We start from the raw sequence: 12,517 nt of genomic DNA on the forward strand, positions 1-12,517 counted from the left end.
CGCAATAATTAAAAAAAATAACAGAATATTTTTTTTTTTAAATATCACAAATATTTTAATAAAATGCAAAAATTTGAGTAATTAGGCACTTTTAAATTTAGAATTCAAAAGCTTAATTAATTCTATTAAATATGTGGTGCTAAAATTAGGTGTCTAATATTACTGGTATTGTAGATTAAAAAGATACATAGCAAACAATGTTTTTCAGTCAAAATGCCATCGTTTGGCTGATTTATCAGTGAGATCTAGACCGTTGAAATAAGTGGGACCGCTGTAATCGGACGGTGAGTGGAGTTTACGAGAGGCCGCGAGTTTCGTCCCCGTCCGGTACCGTGAATGGCAAGTGAAACTCGGAGGGAATTAGTTAAGTTTAATTTAATTTCTCGGATGGAGCGAGTGAAAGACACGTACTAATAGGCGTCCATATAGTTAGTAGTTGAAGGTTTGCGAAGGTGAATGGAGCGTGAGCTCTGACAACAAGATTTCAAATATCCCTATTGTTAGAACTAAAGCAGTTTTTTACTCAAAAAAAAAGGCCAACGGTGTACTCCTTACGTGAACCAATGGGAGGTGGCCACTTGTATGTGAAACTTTCCAATGAGCTGGCAATAATTGATGGAGGTGGTGGCATTATTTTATTAAGGATAATATTATAAAGAGACTTTTTGATTGAGTTCAATGGAATTTCAAGCAAGCAAAATTTTTAAATATTTGCTTAGCTAAAAAAGTAATTAATAAATTGAGTAAATATTTTGGGGTCTAATATAATTTATATAAATATAGAACAAGCCAAGAAGACATTTTTATTTTCTATTAATTATTCGTTGGAAGTTTGAGTTCTTAGCTCATTACTACTTTTGAAATGGGGTTGTATTTAATTATTTTCAAGTTGAAAATAAAATCATATTGTTGTGAAGTGTCACCAAAAGGGTTGTATACTTGAATAAAGCTTTGTTGCATATAAGGTCAGGATATCTTTGGCATTTAAAAAGTAGAACACAATCATGACCGACTTCAATTAATTAGAATAATTATTGGGTTTGGTTCCCTTAATAAATAAAACTTTAAACAAAAAAATAAAGAAAAAAAAATCCACAATCTTTAGAAGAGAATTATGATATAAAATAATAAAATATATAATGTATCAATCATCATTAATTATTGAGAATTGCTAAGATTACAATTGTTGTCCAATACCAGAAAATGTGACATACTATTATTGGTGTAATTTATTATTGGGTCTCATTAATAATTTAATAAGTATTATAAAGTATCGCTAACTAATCATAAGGTGCCACCTCCTGTGATATTGGGCACCTTAAGCTTTTAAATAACAACACTCGTAATTATTGTGATGCAAGTAAACACGTGGTGTGGTTTCTATCCTCCTAATGTCAATTTCACTCGATCAAGTGATGCAAGTTTTGATGAAATGAAAAAAAGATTTCACATATTTATAAAGCATATTATATGTATGTATATATGAAAAATATTTGAACGTGTACACCACAATAATAGATTATTATAAAGTCTTACCCACCACCAAATCTCACAGTATAGTATTTTTTTAATGTATATAACTAATTTATCCTCCCAGATTATGAATGGAAGATATTAACAAAATAAACTTGCAAATAACAAAATGATCCATATTTTTTTTAAAAAAACCTATTAATTTATATTAGTAATTTGTACTATTAGAACACTACGCCATCTTAATTCTTAGAATTGCTCATATGCCTAATGTACTTTTCTTAATATCAAAGTTAAAAATAATAAAAATATACATTTATTTAAACAAAATGCAAATGTATTATAGTACATAGTATTGTTTTGCAAATAACAAAGTTATAATGTTACGCTTTAAAAACTCTAATGATAATTAACATCAACTTTTCATGCAAGGATGGCCCCGCCACCATATAAGCCCGGCATCTCGTCTCAAGCTCACTCACTCAGTAAAAGAAACCCAGACCAGCCAGGCCCAACCAGCTCTGCCAGCGCCATCCACCCACCCACCATTCTCTCACCTCCATTTGAGGATCCATTGGGTAAACTACTAACCCTTTTCAAAATAATGCTATTATTTTGTGATTATTCTGATGTAAACGTATTAAATGTGTATAAATAGATTCAAATGTTTTGTTATATATATGAGACTTTTTGCAAAAAAGAACGAAAATGGATCAGATCAAAATGAGGCAGCGGGGGAAGTTTTATCGCCATCACTACCTACCTACCAGCACCACCCAACTATATATTTTCAATTACCTAATAATATATAATAATATATGATCCATTTGGTCAAAACGAGATATCAAACACCTCCTTTAAATCACAAACATTTACAAAAAGGGCTATACAAAACTAGTATTTCATCTCCTACATATCCTTCTCCTCGGTTTCCATATGCGATGTGTGCAATGATGTATTCCTTTCTAAATTTACATGAAAGATGTCGCCACGAGCAAATGTGTAATGCCCCAAATTTCCTAATAAGATTAAGGACATTGATTAGGAGGCTGGGAGGGCCATAATTGATTTATTATGCTATTAAATGATTATATGCATGTGTTAGGTGTATTAAATATGCATGTGAACCCATTTCTGATTAATTGGGTGATTTTCATATTTTGGTCATTTCGGGCATATTTGGCATTTATGTGATATGTGTGTAGTGCTTTATTATTATTTGGTTATACTAGGGTTACTCAGCACGAGACGATACTAGGAGGTAAGCTAGTGGGAAAGTCACAACGGGATTTATTCTTGACTCGGAGTGAGTCAAGGGGTATTTAGCATTACCAGGTTATTGGGTAATGGGAATCAATATTTGATGATAAATTTGGAGTTAGTAAGATCAAGGGGAAATTCTGGAGGTTTTGACTATTTTGCCCCCGGGAACGTTTTCGGAACCCCGAGCGTTAGGATTTGTTTGAGGCTACTTAAGCTTGAAGTAACCTGTTAAGAAATAAAAAGAACGTTCAGTAAGTTCTCTCTCCCTCAAAGTTCCATTTTTCGTCTCCCAATCGCATTTTCGAAGGAAACTAGAGTTCTAGGACTCGGATTCAAGCGAGGATCGATGCATAGCGATCCTAGGGAAGATTAGAAGCTTATTAGCCGGAGGATTTAGTTGGGAAACAACTTAATCGGAGGTAATTCAAGTTTTAAGTTCTAAGTTTTTAAAGTTTTTAAGCTTGAATTGGACTTTGTGTTTTGATGAGTTTTTGGGTGATTTGAGACTTGGGTTTTGTTGGTTTTGGATCATGGGGATGTTTGGGAACTTTGATTTTTTAATTTGGAGATGTTTGGATAGGTTTTTGGAAGGTTTTAAAATGGGAAAAATGGGGAAAAATGGTTGGTCCGAGGTTGGGTCGCGGCCTAGGCTCAAAGAAGCAGGTGGAGGCTGTTGAAAGGGCTGGGGGTCGCGACGCTTGAAAGGGGGGTCGCGGCGCTTGGTGTCATTTATGGCCAAAACAATGTTTTGATCATGGGAACTCAAACCTTAGGCCTCGGGATCGTTCCTACTACCCGATTTAGTGGGATTCGATGTCCCGGAGGCTAGGTCTTGGTTCCGGGATTGGTTTTAGAACTTGAACTCATTGGATCATCGTTTATGGTTGTGACTAGGCTATCACTAGAGGCTTGGAATCAGGATCGTGCTTGTGGCTCGTTTATTGGTAACCTGTGCTTGGACTAGAGGTAAGAAAACTGCACCCCATATGTGACATGCATGGTTATTCTTGATGCATGTTGGATGTTTAAATGTGATGTATGTGATGCACGAGAAACATGTGATTAGGGCATGCCATGAATATTGAATATGAGATTGATCAGAGCTTGAGTCTCTGTGTTTGTGCATGATCATAATTATGCTAGCAACTATTAAGTAAGCATGTTGAATGCCCTACTTTTGGATATTTGACATATGATATATGGCTGGTAGCATTGCTTACTTGTGCGTGGCTCTGACTAACTAGTCAGATTCGGCAATGGTGTTAGTATTAGCTGTGAAGTTGTGACCTACTTGTCAAATTCACAGTAGTACTGAGCAATGGTCACCTGGTATTGACTAAAAGTCAAGGACAAACTTAGCGTGTTAACGCAAGCCGACAAAGATTAGATCTAATTGACATCTGCATTGAATGACTCAAATGAGCATTAATGTCGGACCGACCTCAAGTTTGATGAAAACTAAAAGCTCTTGTCTAGCCAAAGGCTAGTCTTTTAGAGCCAGGGCCAGCGAGCCCTAGTGACTGTTTAGTCACATGGCTATGGGTGTCGAGCCCCGTAGTGACTTACCCATCAGTCACTCATCTGTTTAAGCTAGTGACTTACCCATCAGTCACTCATTTGTTTAAGCTAGTGACTTGCTCGTCAGTCACTCATAACTAGAACCTCAAGTGTTAAATCACTCATCTGATTAGAGTCATTGCCAGAAAGCCTAAGTGACGGTTTCGTCACACGGCTGTGGGTACTGAGCCCTGTAGTGACTTGCTTGTCAGTCACTCATTATGGTTTAACAAAACCTCAAAGTGATATTCACTCATCTGTTCAGGGTTATAAGCTCTGTATGATCATAATGATCATCATTGGCACGGCTGTGGGTGTTGAGCCCCGTAGTAACTTGCTTGTCAGTCACTCATTATGGTTTACCAGAACCTCCAGGGTTAAATCACTCATCTTATTAGGATTGACTTGATAGTCATCCAATCAGAAGGGCAGGATTTCTTATCCTAGATTCCCCAGCATTATCTGAATTTATTTGCATGCTTGAATAGAGCTATGTTTGCTAGGCATGCCAGATATGATTTGATGTCATGATATGACTGTTCATGAGCATATTGAGTTTTCTTGCTGGGCTTCGGCTCACGGGTGCTATGTGGTGCAGGTAAAGGCAAAAGAAAGCTGGACCATCCTTGAGTTGGAGAGCTTAGGTGACGATGTGTACATATGCAGCTGCTCGACCGCAACGGCTGAGGGTTGAAAGAGGAACTAGAGTTAAACCTTGTTTTGCCTCTTAGATCGGCTGGTTGTATATATTTTCTTGTAATAGACCTTTAAATTATATTTTTGGGATCCCAATGTATACAGTAAACGTTTTAGTGAAACGTTATATCTTGTCCAAAAATTTTAATCCCTAAACCGCTAATCATACTTAGTTACACGATTATGCCCAAATGACTAGGTTAACGAGTTTAGCATTGTTTAAAATGCGCACCGTAACGGTCCCTAGAGTTTAGGGCGTTACAATTTGGTATCAGAGCCTACCAACGTTTATGGGTTCCTGAAGACAAGCTGGGCATGTACACCCGTCATTGAGGATAGCTTCACTCAGGGAATGGTAACTATTTCTATAGTTATGTGCTTAACTGCTTAAATAGAATGTAAATTCTTTACCTGCACATTGTGTTAGGGAGCATGAGATTCTGATAGAGTCTGGCTCTTGACTATATGATTATATGCTCCATGAATATATCTATGAATGTGATCATATGACTACCTGCTCCATGAACATATATAATTGTAATATTTGCATGCTGGAGTTGGAGGCATGGTGTGAATGTTGGAAGTGCAGGGATTATGATCGATGTATGAATGCCATGGGCATGTTTATAGCACTGCAGTGATTTGTGAATGTTGTAACACCCCAATTTGCTAATAAGGTTTAGGACCTAGATTAGTGTGCCTGGATGGCAATAAGTGTATTAATGTGATAATATATGAATTTAAATGAATATGTGATTAGAATGCATGTTTAGGTGGAATAAATATGCATGTGGGCCCCGTTTGTATGATGGGGGTAAATTGGTAATTTTAGCCCGCTGAGGGCATAAATGTGATAATTGTATTATGTGATTTGCATCATGTGTGAGTGATGACATGATGGTGATGCACGTGTCGAGACGGTTCTAAGGAGCTAATTAGTTTCAAAGTCACAACGGGATTTTGTACCCGGCTCGGGAGGATCCTAGGGGTATTTTGGGGACTTTTGTAAAGATGAGTTTGGGAATTAATGGTTAATGGTAATTAAGTAACTTGAGTAACCATTGGTAACTGTCAAGAGTGACAATTTTAGATGAGAAAGTGGTAAAATTGCAAGAAAGATGAAATGTCAAAGGTGGCCTTGAGGTTTAGTTAGGAAATGAATTATTTGGAGGGGTAGAGTAGTCTTTTGGCAGGATGGAGGAACCTTCAGCTGAGGGAAAGGATGACTCACGTTTCAGCACTTAGGCATATCTTGTTTATGCTGAAAATTGGAAGAAAACTAGAAGAAAAGAGGAAAGGAAGAAGGCGGCTGAAGTTGGGAGACCTAGGAGGAGAATCAAGGTGGTTTAAGGCAATTAAGTTGAACATAAGCCAAGATTATTCAGAGGTGAGGATTTGTCTTTGTTTTGTTTAAGTTTCAAGTCTGGTTTTTAGAGAATAAGCATGAAATTGAAAGAGAGTTGTGGCTGGTTTTGCATGAGAATTCAGCCTGATAAGCAAGAGGAATTGGTTTAAAGCTGGGATTGGAGGGAATTCAAGCTGAGTTATTGATTGAGGTAAGAATTTTTAACATGTTTGAATTTCGTATCTGATGTGGTTTAAGATTTTAGAAGCAGGGTTTGTATTTCTCAAGCTCTGATTTAAGTTTTGGAACCCATGGTTTAAGTTTCTGAGGTCTGAAACTTAAGTGTGGGTTTTGAGTGTAATTGTGTAATTGAGCTTGTTGCTGATGTTTATAGGCTGTTAGATGGTTTATTTGAGGTTTTGGGTTGATTATGAGGATTGGGTATGCATTGGGGTTGAATTGGGAGTGTTTTGGCTCAGGGAAAATGCAAAGGAAAACCCAGATTTCTGGGTTCGTGAAGGGGCGCCGCGACCCTGTTCTTTGGCGCCGCGGCGCGAGGCTGCATCAGGGTTGGGGGTGCTCTCTGACTTGCTGGGCGCCGCGGCCCTCTAGGGTAGCGCCGCGGCGCTAGGCTAATTTCAGGACAGGGTAATTTTGCATTTTTGGGCATTTGATCCGGGGGCTCGGGGGATGTTTCCATTGTGTTATTTTGGGAAATTGGAGGTCCCGAGAGTGTGGGATTGGTCCCAGGAGGTGGTTTTTGATTGGTTAGTATTAAAAGATGTTTTATATGTGTTGTGACTAGGTTATCGGAGAGGCTCAGGATAGAGGACCGTGCTCGTAGCTTTGGTGCATTGTGAAGCTCGGGATACAGGTAAGAAAACTGTAGCACCCATAGAGCAGGGCATGGGCCCATAGTGTTGTTGCAGGGCATGGCCCTAGATTGTATTGTTGTTATGGTGTAGCTTTGATTGAATTATTATAAGTTTGAATGTTGTTTGAGAATGCTATATGTAGTTATAGTAGAATGAACGGCAAAGAAGCCGAGAACGGCGAAGGGCCGAGAACAGCAGTGGGGCTGGGAATAACACTTAGCACATGGAGTGCTTATAGTTAGGGTGAGACCCCAATGGATACATGGGATATCCTTACGGTGAGGACCGAGATCCCAGGCTTTGGTAACGCTTCTGGGATGGCATGGTCGTATATGTGTTTAACCTTGTGGACTATCTATCTATCTGTGAGTTATCTATTATAAGGGTTATATGATATGATTATGTTATGTGCTGTGTGGGTTTTCTTGCTGGGCTTCGGCTCACGGGTGCTTTGTGTTGCAGGTAAGGGCAAGGAAAAAATCAACCAGCCATGAGTACAGAGAGCGTGAGGCGGCGCGTACATGTTTGGCCTGCCAGACTGCTTTGGTCGGGGCATTTTGAGAAATGGCTGTATTGAACTACGTTTTTGATAATTAGTCGTCTGCAAACCTATTTTGAGTTGTGGATGTTTTATAAACTGTACTTTGGGATCCCAAATGTTAAACTCTTGGAATTTTCAACGAATTAAAGTACTTTTAAAGATTACAGCCTTGATTTCTGTTTAATCACACTTTTGTTCTAAAAACCTTGTTTAGCAAGTTAATTGCACATTTTAAACTCACTTAGTAACGACTCTAAGGTAGTAGGGCGTTACAAATGTGGTGTGGTAAGATTGATGTCGTGGGGAAAGCTCTTGATATGATCATCATGTTTAATGGGTCAAGTTATTGACTACAGATTAAACCAGTAGGTTTATATCCAAGGCAGATTATGAGGCCTAGTGATGGTTATACAGAGGCTGCGAGTTTTAGCCAGGGGTTGAGTTCTTCATCTGCCCTTCAGAGTTTCCAACAAATGCTTACAGATGTGCAATTAAGATTGCAGAGGCATGAGGAAGAGATTAGATGTTTAAAGCAACAACATAATCTGTTGGGGAGCACCTCTTTCTTTGTTATGCCAAGAGTGGCACCAGTTTTGGCTCAGCCTAGGGTTGAGAGCAGATGGGAATTTCTCTGTGGAAGATTTCAGAAGTATTACCCTCCAGTCTTCGAGGGAGGCCTGGTTCCATTTGGAGCTGAGCAATGGATGAGCATGATCAGTTCCATTCTTCACAGTATGGGGCTGGTAGGTCACGATAGGGTGATCTGTGCTACATATGTATTGCGGGATGATGCCCGGACGTGGTGGGAAGTTGTATCCCAGACACGAGACACAGCTGTGATGGACTGGAAAGAATTTAGGCAACTGTTTAATGAAAAGTATTAATGTGATGCAGCCAAGACTGCTAAGATGAATGAGTTTTTGAATCTCATTCAGGGAAAGGCATCATTAACCGAGTATGTTAACAAATTTGATGGGTTGGCCAATTTTTCTTTTGATATGGTACCCACAGATGTAGCTCGGAAGGAAAGGTTTATTCAGGGATTGAATCCCAAAATAGCTCAGGGCATTAGAGTTGCCCCAGTGCATGAGATCTCTACTTATGCTCAAGTGGTAGGGAAGGCTCTTGCTGTTGAGAGCACAGGAAATCAGCTTGAGAAGAAGAGTGCTAGGGAGCACGGAGCTCAGGTAGTGGTACCACCACCTATTGGAGCAAGCAAGAATGAAAGTTGGAAGACTTACCTAGAATGCGCTCGGTGCAAGAGGCATCATCTGGGAGAATGCCGAGCAAGTGCATGTTTCTTATGTGACATGGTTGGGCATTTCAAGAAGGACTGCCCAAGGCTAAGAAAAGATGAGCAAAAAGGGATGGACAGCTCGACTCCAGCACGAGTGTTCGTTCCGAGGCAGTCAGAGACTGAGACTGAGACTAGTTCTTCAGGGGTGGTAGGTTAGCTTTTTAATTTTGATTTTGTATTGTGCTTACTAGCTTAGTGCCACGTTGTTCTTTGATTGTTGCATCTAGAGAAGCATAAGATGATATGCAGATCACATGATTATGTTGTAATGGGAATGCGATACTGTATTAGTGATTTAAGAGATGAGTAGGGTTATAATAAAGAGGACTCATCAGTGATTTTGATAAAGCTGGTTATGACTGGCTTTGGTATGATTCAAGATATGGATTGGTTAAGTAATTATGGGGCAATGTTAAAATTGCAAGGAAATGATAGTAGCTCTTGGGCTTGAGAGTGGAAAGCCTTGTGACAGTTGGCAATGTGCATGGGTTCTGTATGCTTATGACATTTGTATTGAGAGCTGGGGTTTTATTGCAGGGAGATGCATAGAACCCTTAGCTAGTGTGGTGGATACCACTTAGATTGTGCCAGCAGAACAGGACAGACTGGATTAGTCTGTGAGTTTCTGGATGTGCTTCCAGGGGACTGGCCAGGGTTTCCTTTACGTGAAGAGATAAAATGGTGATTTGATTGGTGCCAAGAATGGAATCAGATTTAGGGCGTTGTTTTGAATGGCTTAGCAGAGTTGTAAGAATTAAAGGTTCAGCTAGTGAGTAAGATGGTATTCTCAATGATTTGCTACCATTAGATCAATTAATCATTTTATTAGTAACTTAATAAGTTTGACAACTAAGATCAATTTTACTTTGAAAAGTGTTGATTAGGATATCTACAACTATATTCATTGATCATCATAGTAGTTTAATAAAGATTAACTAAGATCCATTTAAGTTTGAAAAATGTTAATTAGGATCCAATAATTAGGATACATATCATTATAGAGGGTTATTGGAGCCTTTTTGTAAGTTTTCAAAAATTTAAACAAGTTGTGGAAACTATTAAACAAATTGTCTAAAATTTTCTACTATTTACAAAATCAATTCTAAAGCATAAAATTTAATGAGGTCTAAATTGTAGAAGACAAAATCTACAATGATCAGAATGAACGTTTATGGGCACTGCAACCAGCGGAACAAAGAAAAGAGATTACCGTGAAACCTTGGGACACCGGGGTGGTGCTAGCGGAAGCACTTCGATGATTAGGTCAGTAAACTTGCAATGTGAAATGAAGAGAAAAATAAAATAAAGAAAAATCAAAGTTCTTCCTATATCTATGGCTGATCGATGATTGAGAGTTGAACCTTGTTCAACAAAGTGTAAAGATGCGAGTGAGAGTATACAAAGTACTTACTATTAGTCGATTGTCCTCCCCCTTCCCGGTCTAGGAAAAGTTCTTTTATAGGCTATTTTGGGAGAGCGGTTGATCCCCGAGATGTGGCTCTTGTAGAAGTGGTCTTCCTCCCTTTTCTCAAGGAAGACTGCTATCCTCCATGTTAGTAGAGTGCCTTCTCCTTCAAATGTTACTTGGGGACGTGGCCTTCATTAGAAGGAATATGGCTATTATTGTTATATTATTTTAAATAATATATTGTTAGATTAAATAATGTAACAAAATGTGATTTGTCACACCTTGTAACATATTATTGAGAGTCACAAAATTGGACACATGTGTGTGCCAAAATGTGACATATTTTGGAGTTACAAAATCAGTTACAAATTTGTAACTCCCAAATATTGCCCATTATTGTGTAGATTTGTTGATACACAATTTTGATTTGAGTTTCTCAAAGCTATAAGTGAAATGGATGTTGGAGACTTGGTTTTAACCCTAATAATGTGTTTGGGGGTTACAAAATCAATTGGGAGTTGTTTGAAATCGTTTGGAAAAATTGCACAAAAATTGTGTGCTGAAAAAGACATGTGGTCGCGGCCACACTGACAGAGGGCCATGGTCGCCACAAGAAATGCCCTTGTCGCGGCCAGGAGAGTTGGCTGCCAATTTTTCTTGAACGACTCTAACATCTCAAATAACTCCCAAATCTTCTTATAATTCCATAAACATCCAATTAATCATTGGTAATAACCATATGGGTTGGTGGAATTTGAAATTCAAAGGGTGTCTCAAAACTCTATAAATAGGAGTCTATTGCTCACTTGTAAGACACATTATTTTCTATCCACTAAGCACTTGGCTGGAAAATACATCATAGATGTTTGATAATTCCAGAGAGTTATTTCCTTGAGAGATCCCTTAGTGCTTAGAGAATAGGGGGAGGTAAGATTTTGGACAAAGGTTTTAAACCTTGTTCAAGTTGGTGATCCCCACTACTCTACACTTTGGTTGTGTGAGTGTTTGTGTTCTTATTATTGTTCTTTTCATTCTTTTGATCTTGTTGTTCTTATTTTACTTGTATTATCATTATGTTGAGTTTGTAATCTTCTTCTTCTACGTCTTTCTATTTACTTGTATTTTGTGCAATTGAGTTGTAACATTTCTTTAATCAATATTACCTTGTCTATTGTATTTTTTGCATAGAGTTGTATTTTTGGTTTCTCTATTCCCATTGAATATAACATATTCTCTAATAATCACAAATTTAATTTCCTTTTCAATGGAAGGAGAAACCACAGAGATCTTGTGAGGATCCAATTTTGAAAAGATGGTAAGATAAGGTAATGTTCTTCTTTGGTTTTCTTAGAAGATCCAATGGCTTTCATATAGTGATAGAAATGAGAAGAAGAAAATTTTGTAAATGAGGTTCATTGTTTTCTAATCTTCTTTGCTTTTGCAAATATAGTGATTAGATTATAAGATAATTCAACATCTTGTGTTTTTACTATATGTGATTAATTAACATATTGTGTAAATAATCTAATAGATTATTGGGTAATATGCTAGCATGTTATATGATTGTCTTATTTTGTGATAATGATAAACTATTAGAATGACAATTTTATTATTTTTATATGACATGTATAAATGTATTGATTTTGTATGACATTTGTAATTTATGTTTACATATTAATAAAGAGTCATGTTAGTATGATTTAAGTCATATGTGTTGACAATTATGTGAAATTATATTGTAATATAATCATACAAATATTTGTGAGATGTTAAAATGTTTTATCCTATATTATTGTTAGTATGCGATTTGGGAATAAAAGAACTATTTGAGAATTAAAAATTTTCTCATTTAAAATATGAGCATCTCATTTTATGAGATAAGAAAAGATGAACCTATAGGGGTTATATCTTTTAATGGTTGTGTCTTGCTATTGCTAGAAAAATAGATCAAGGTGGATCCAAAACTTGAGATAGCATATTGTCTAATAGACTTGGAGTCTAAAGTGTGGTCAAAAAGTAAAATATTTGAGAATTATGTAGTGACAATAATTCTTAAATATTC

Source organism: Humulus lupulus, chromosome 1, assembly GCF_963169125.1.
Source record: "Humulus lupulus chromosome 1, drHumLupu1.1, whole genome shotgun sequence".
Taxonomy (NCBI): domain Eukaryota; kingdom Viridiplantae; phylum Streptophyta; class Magnoliopsida; order Rosales; family Cannabaceae; genus Humulus; species Humulus lupulus.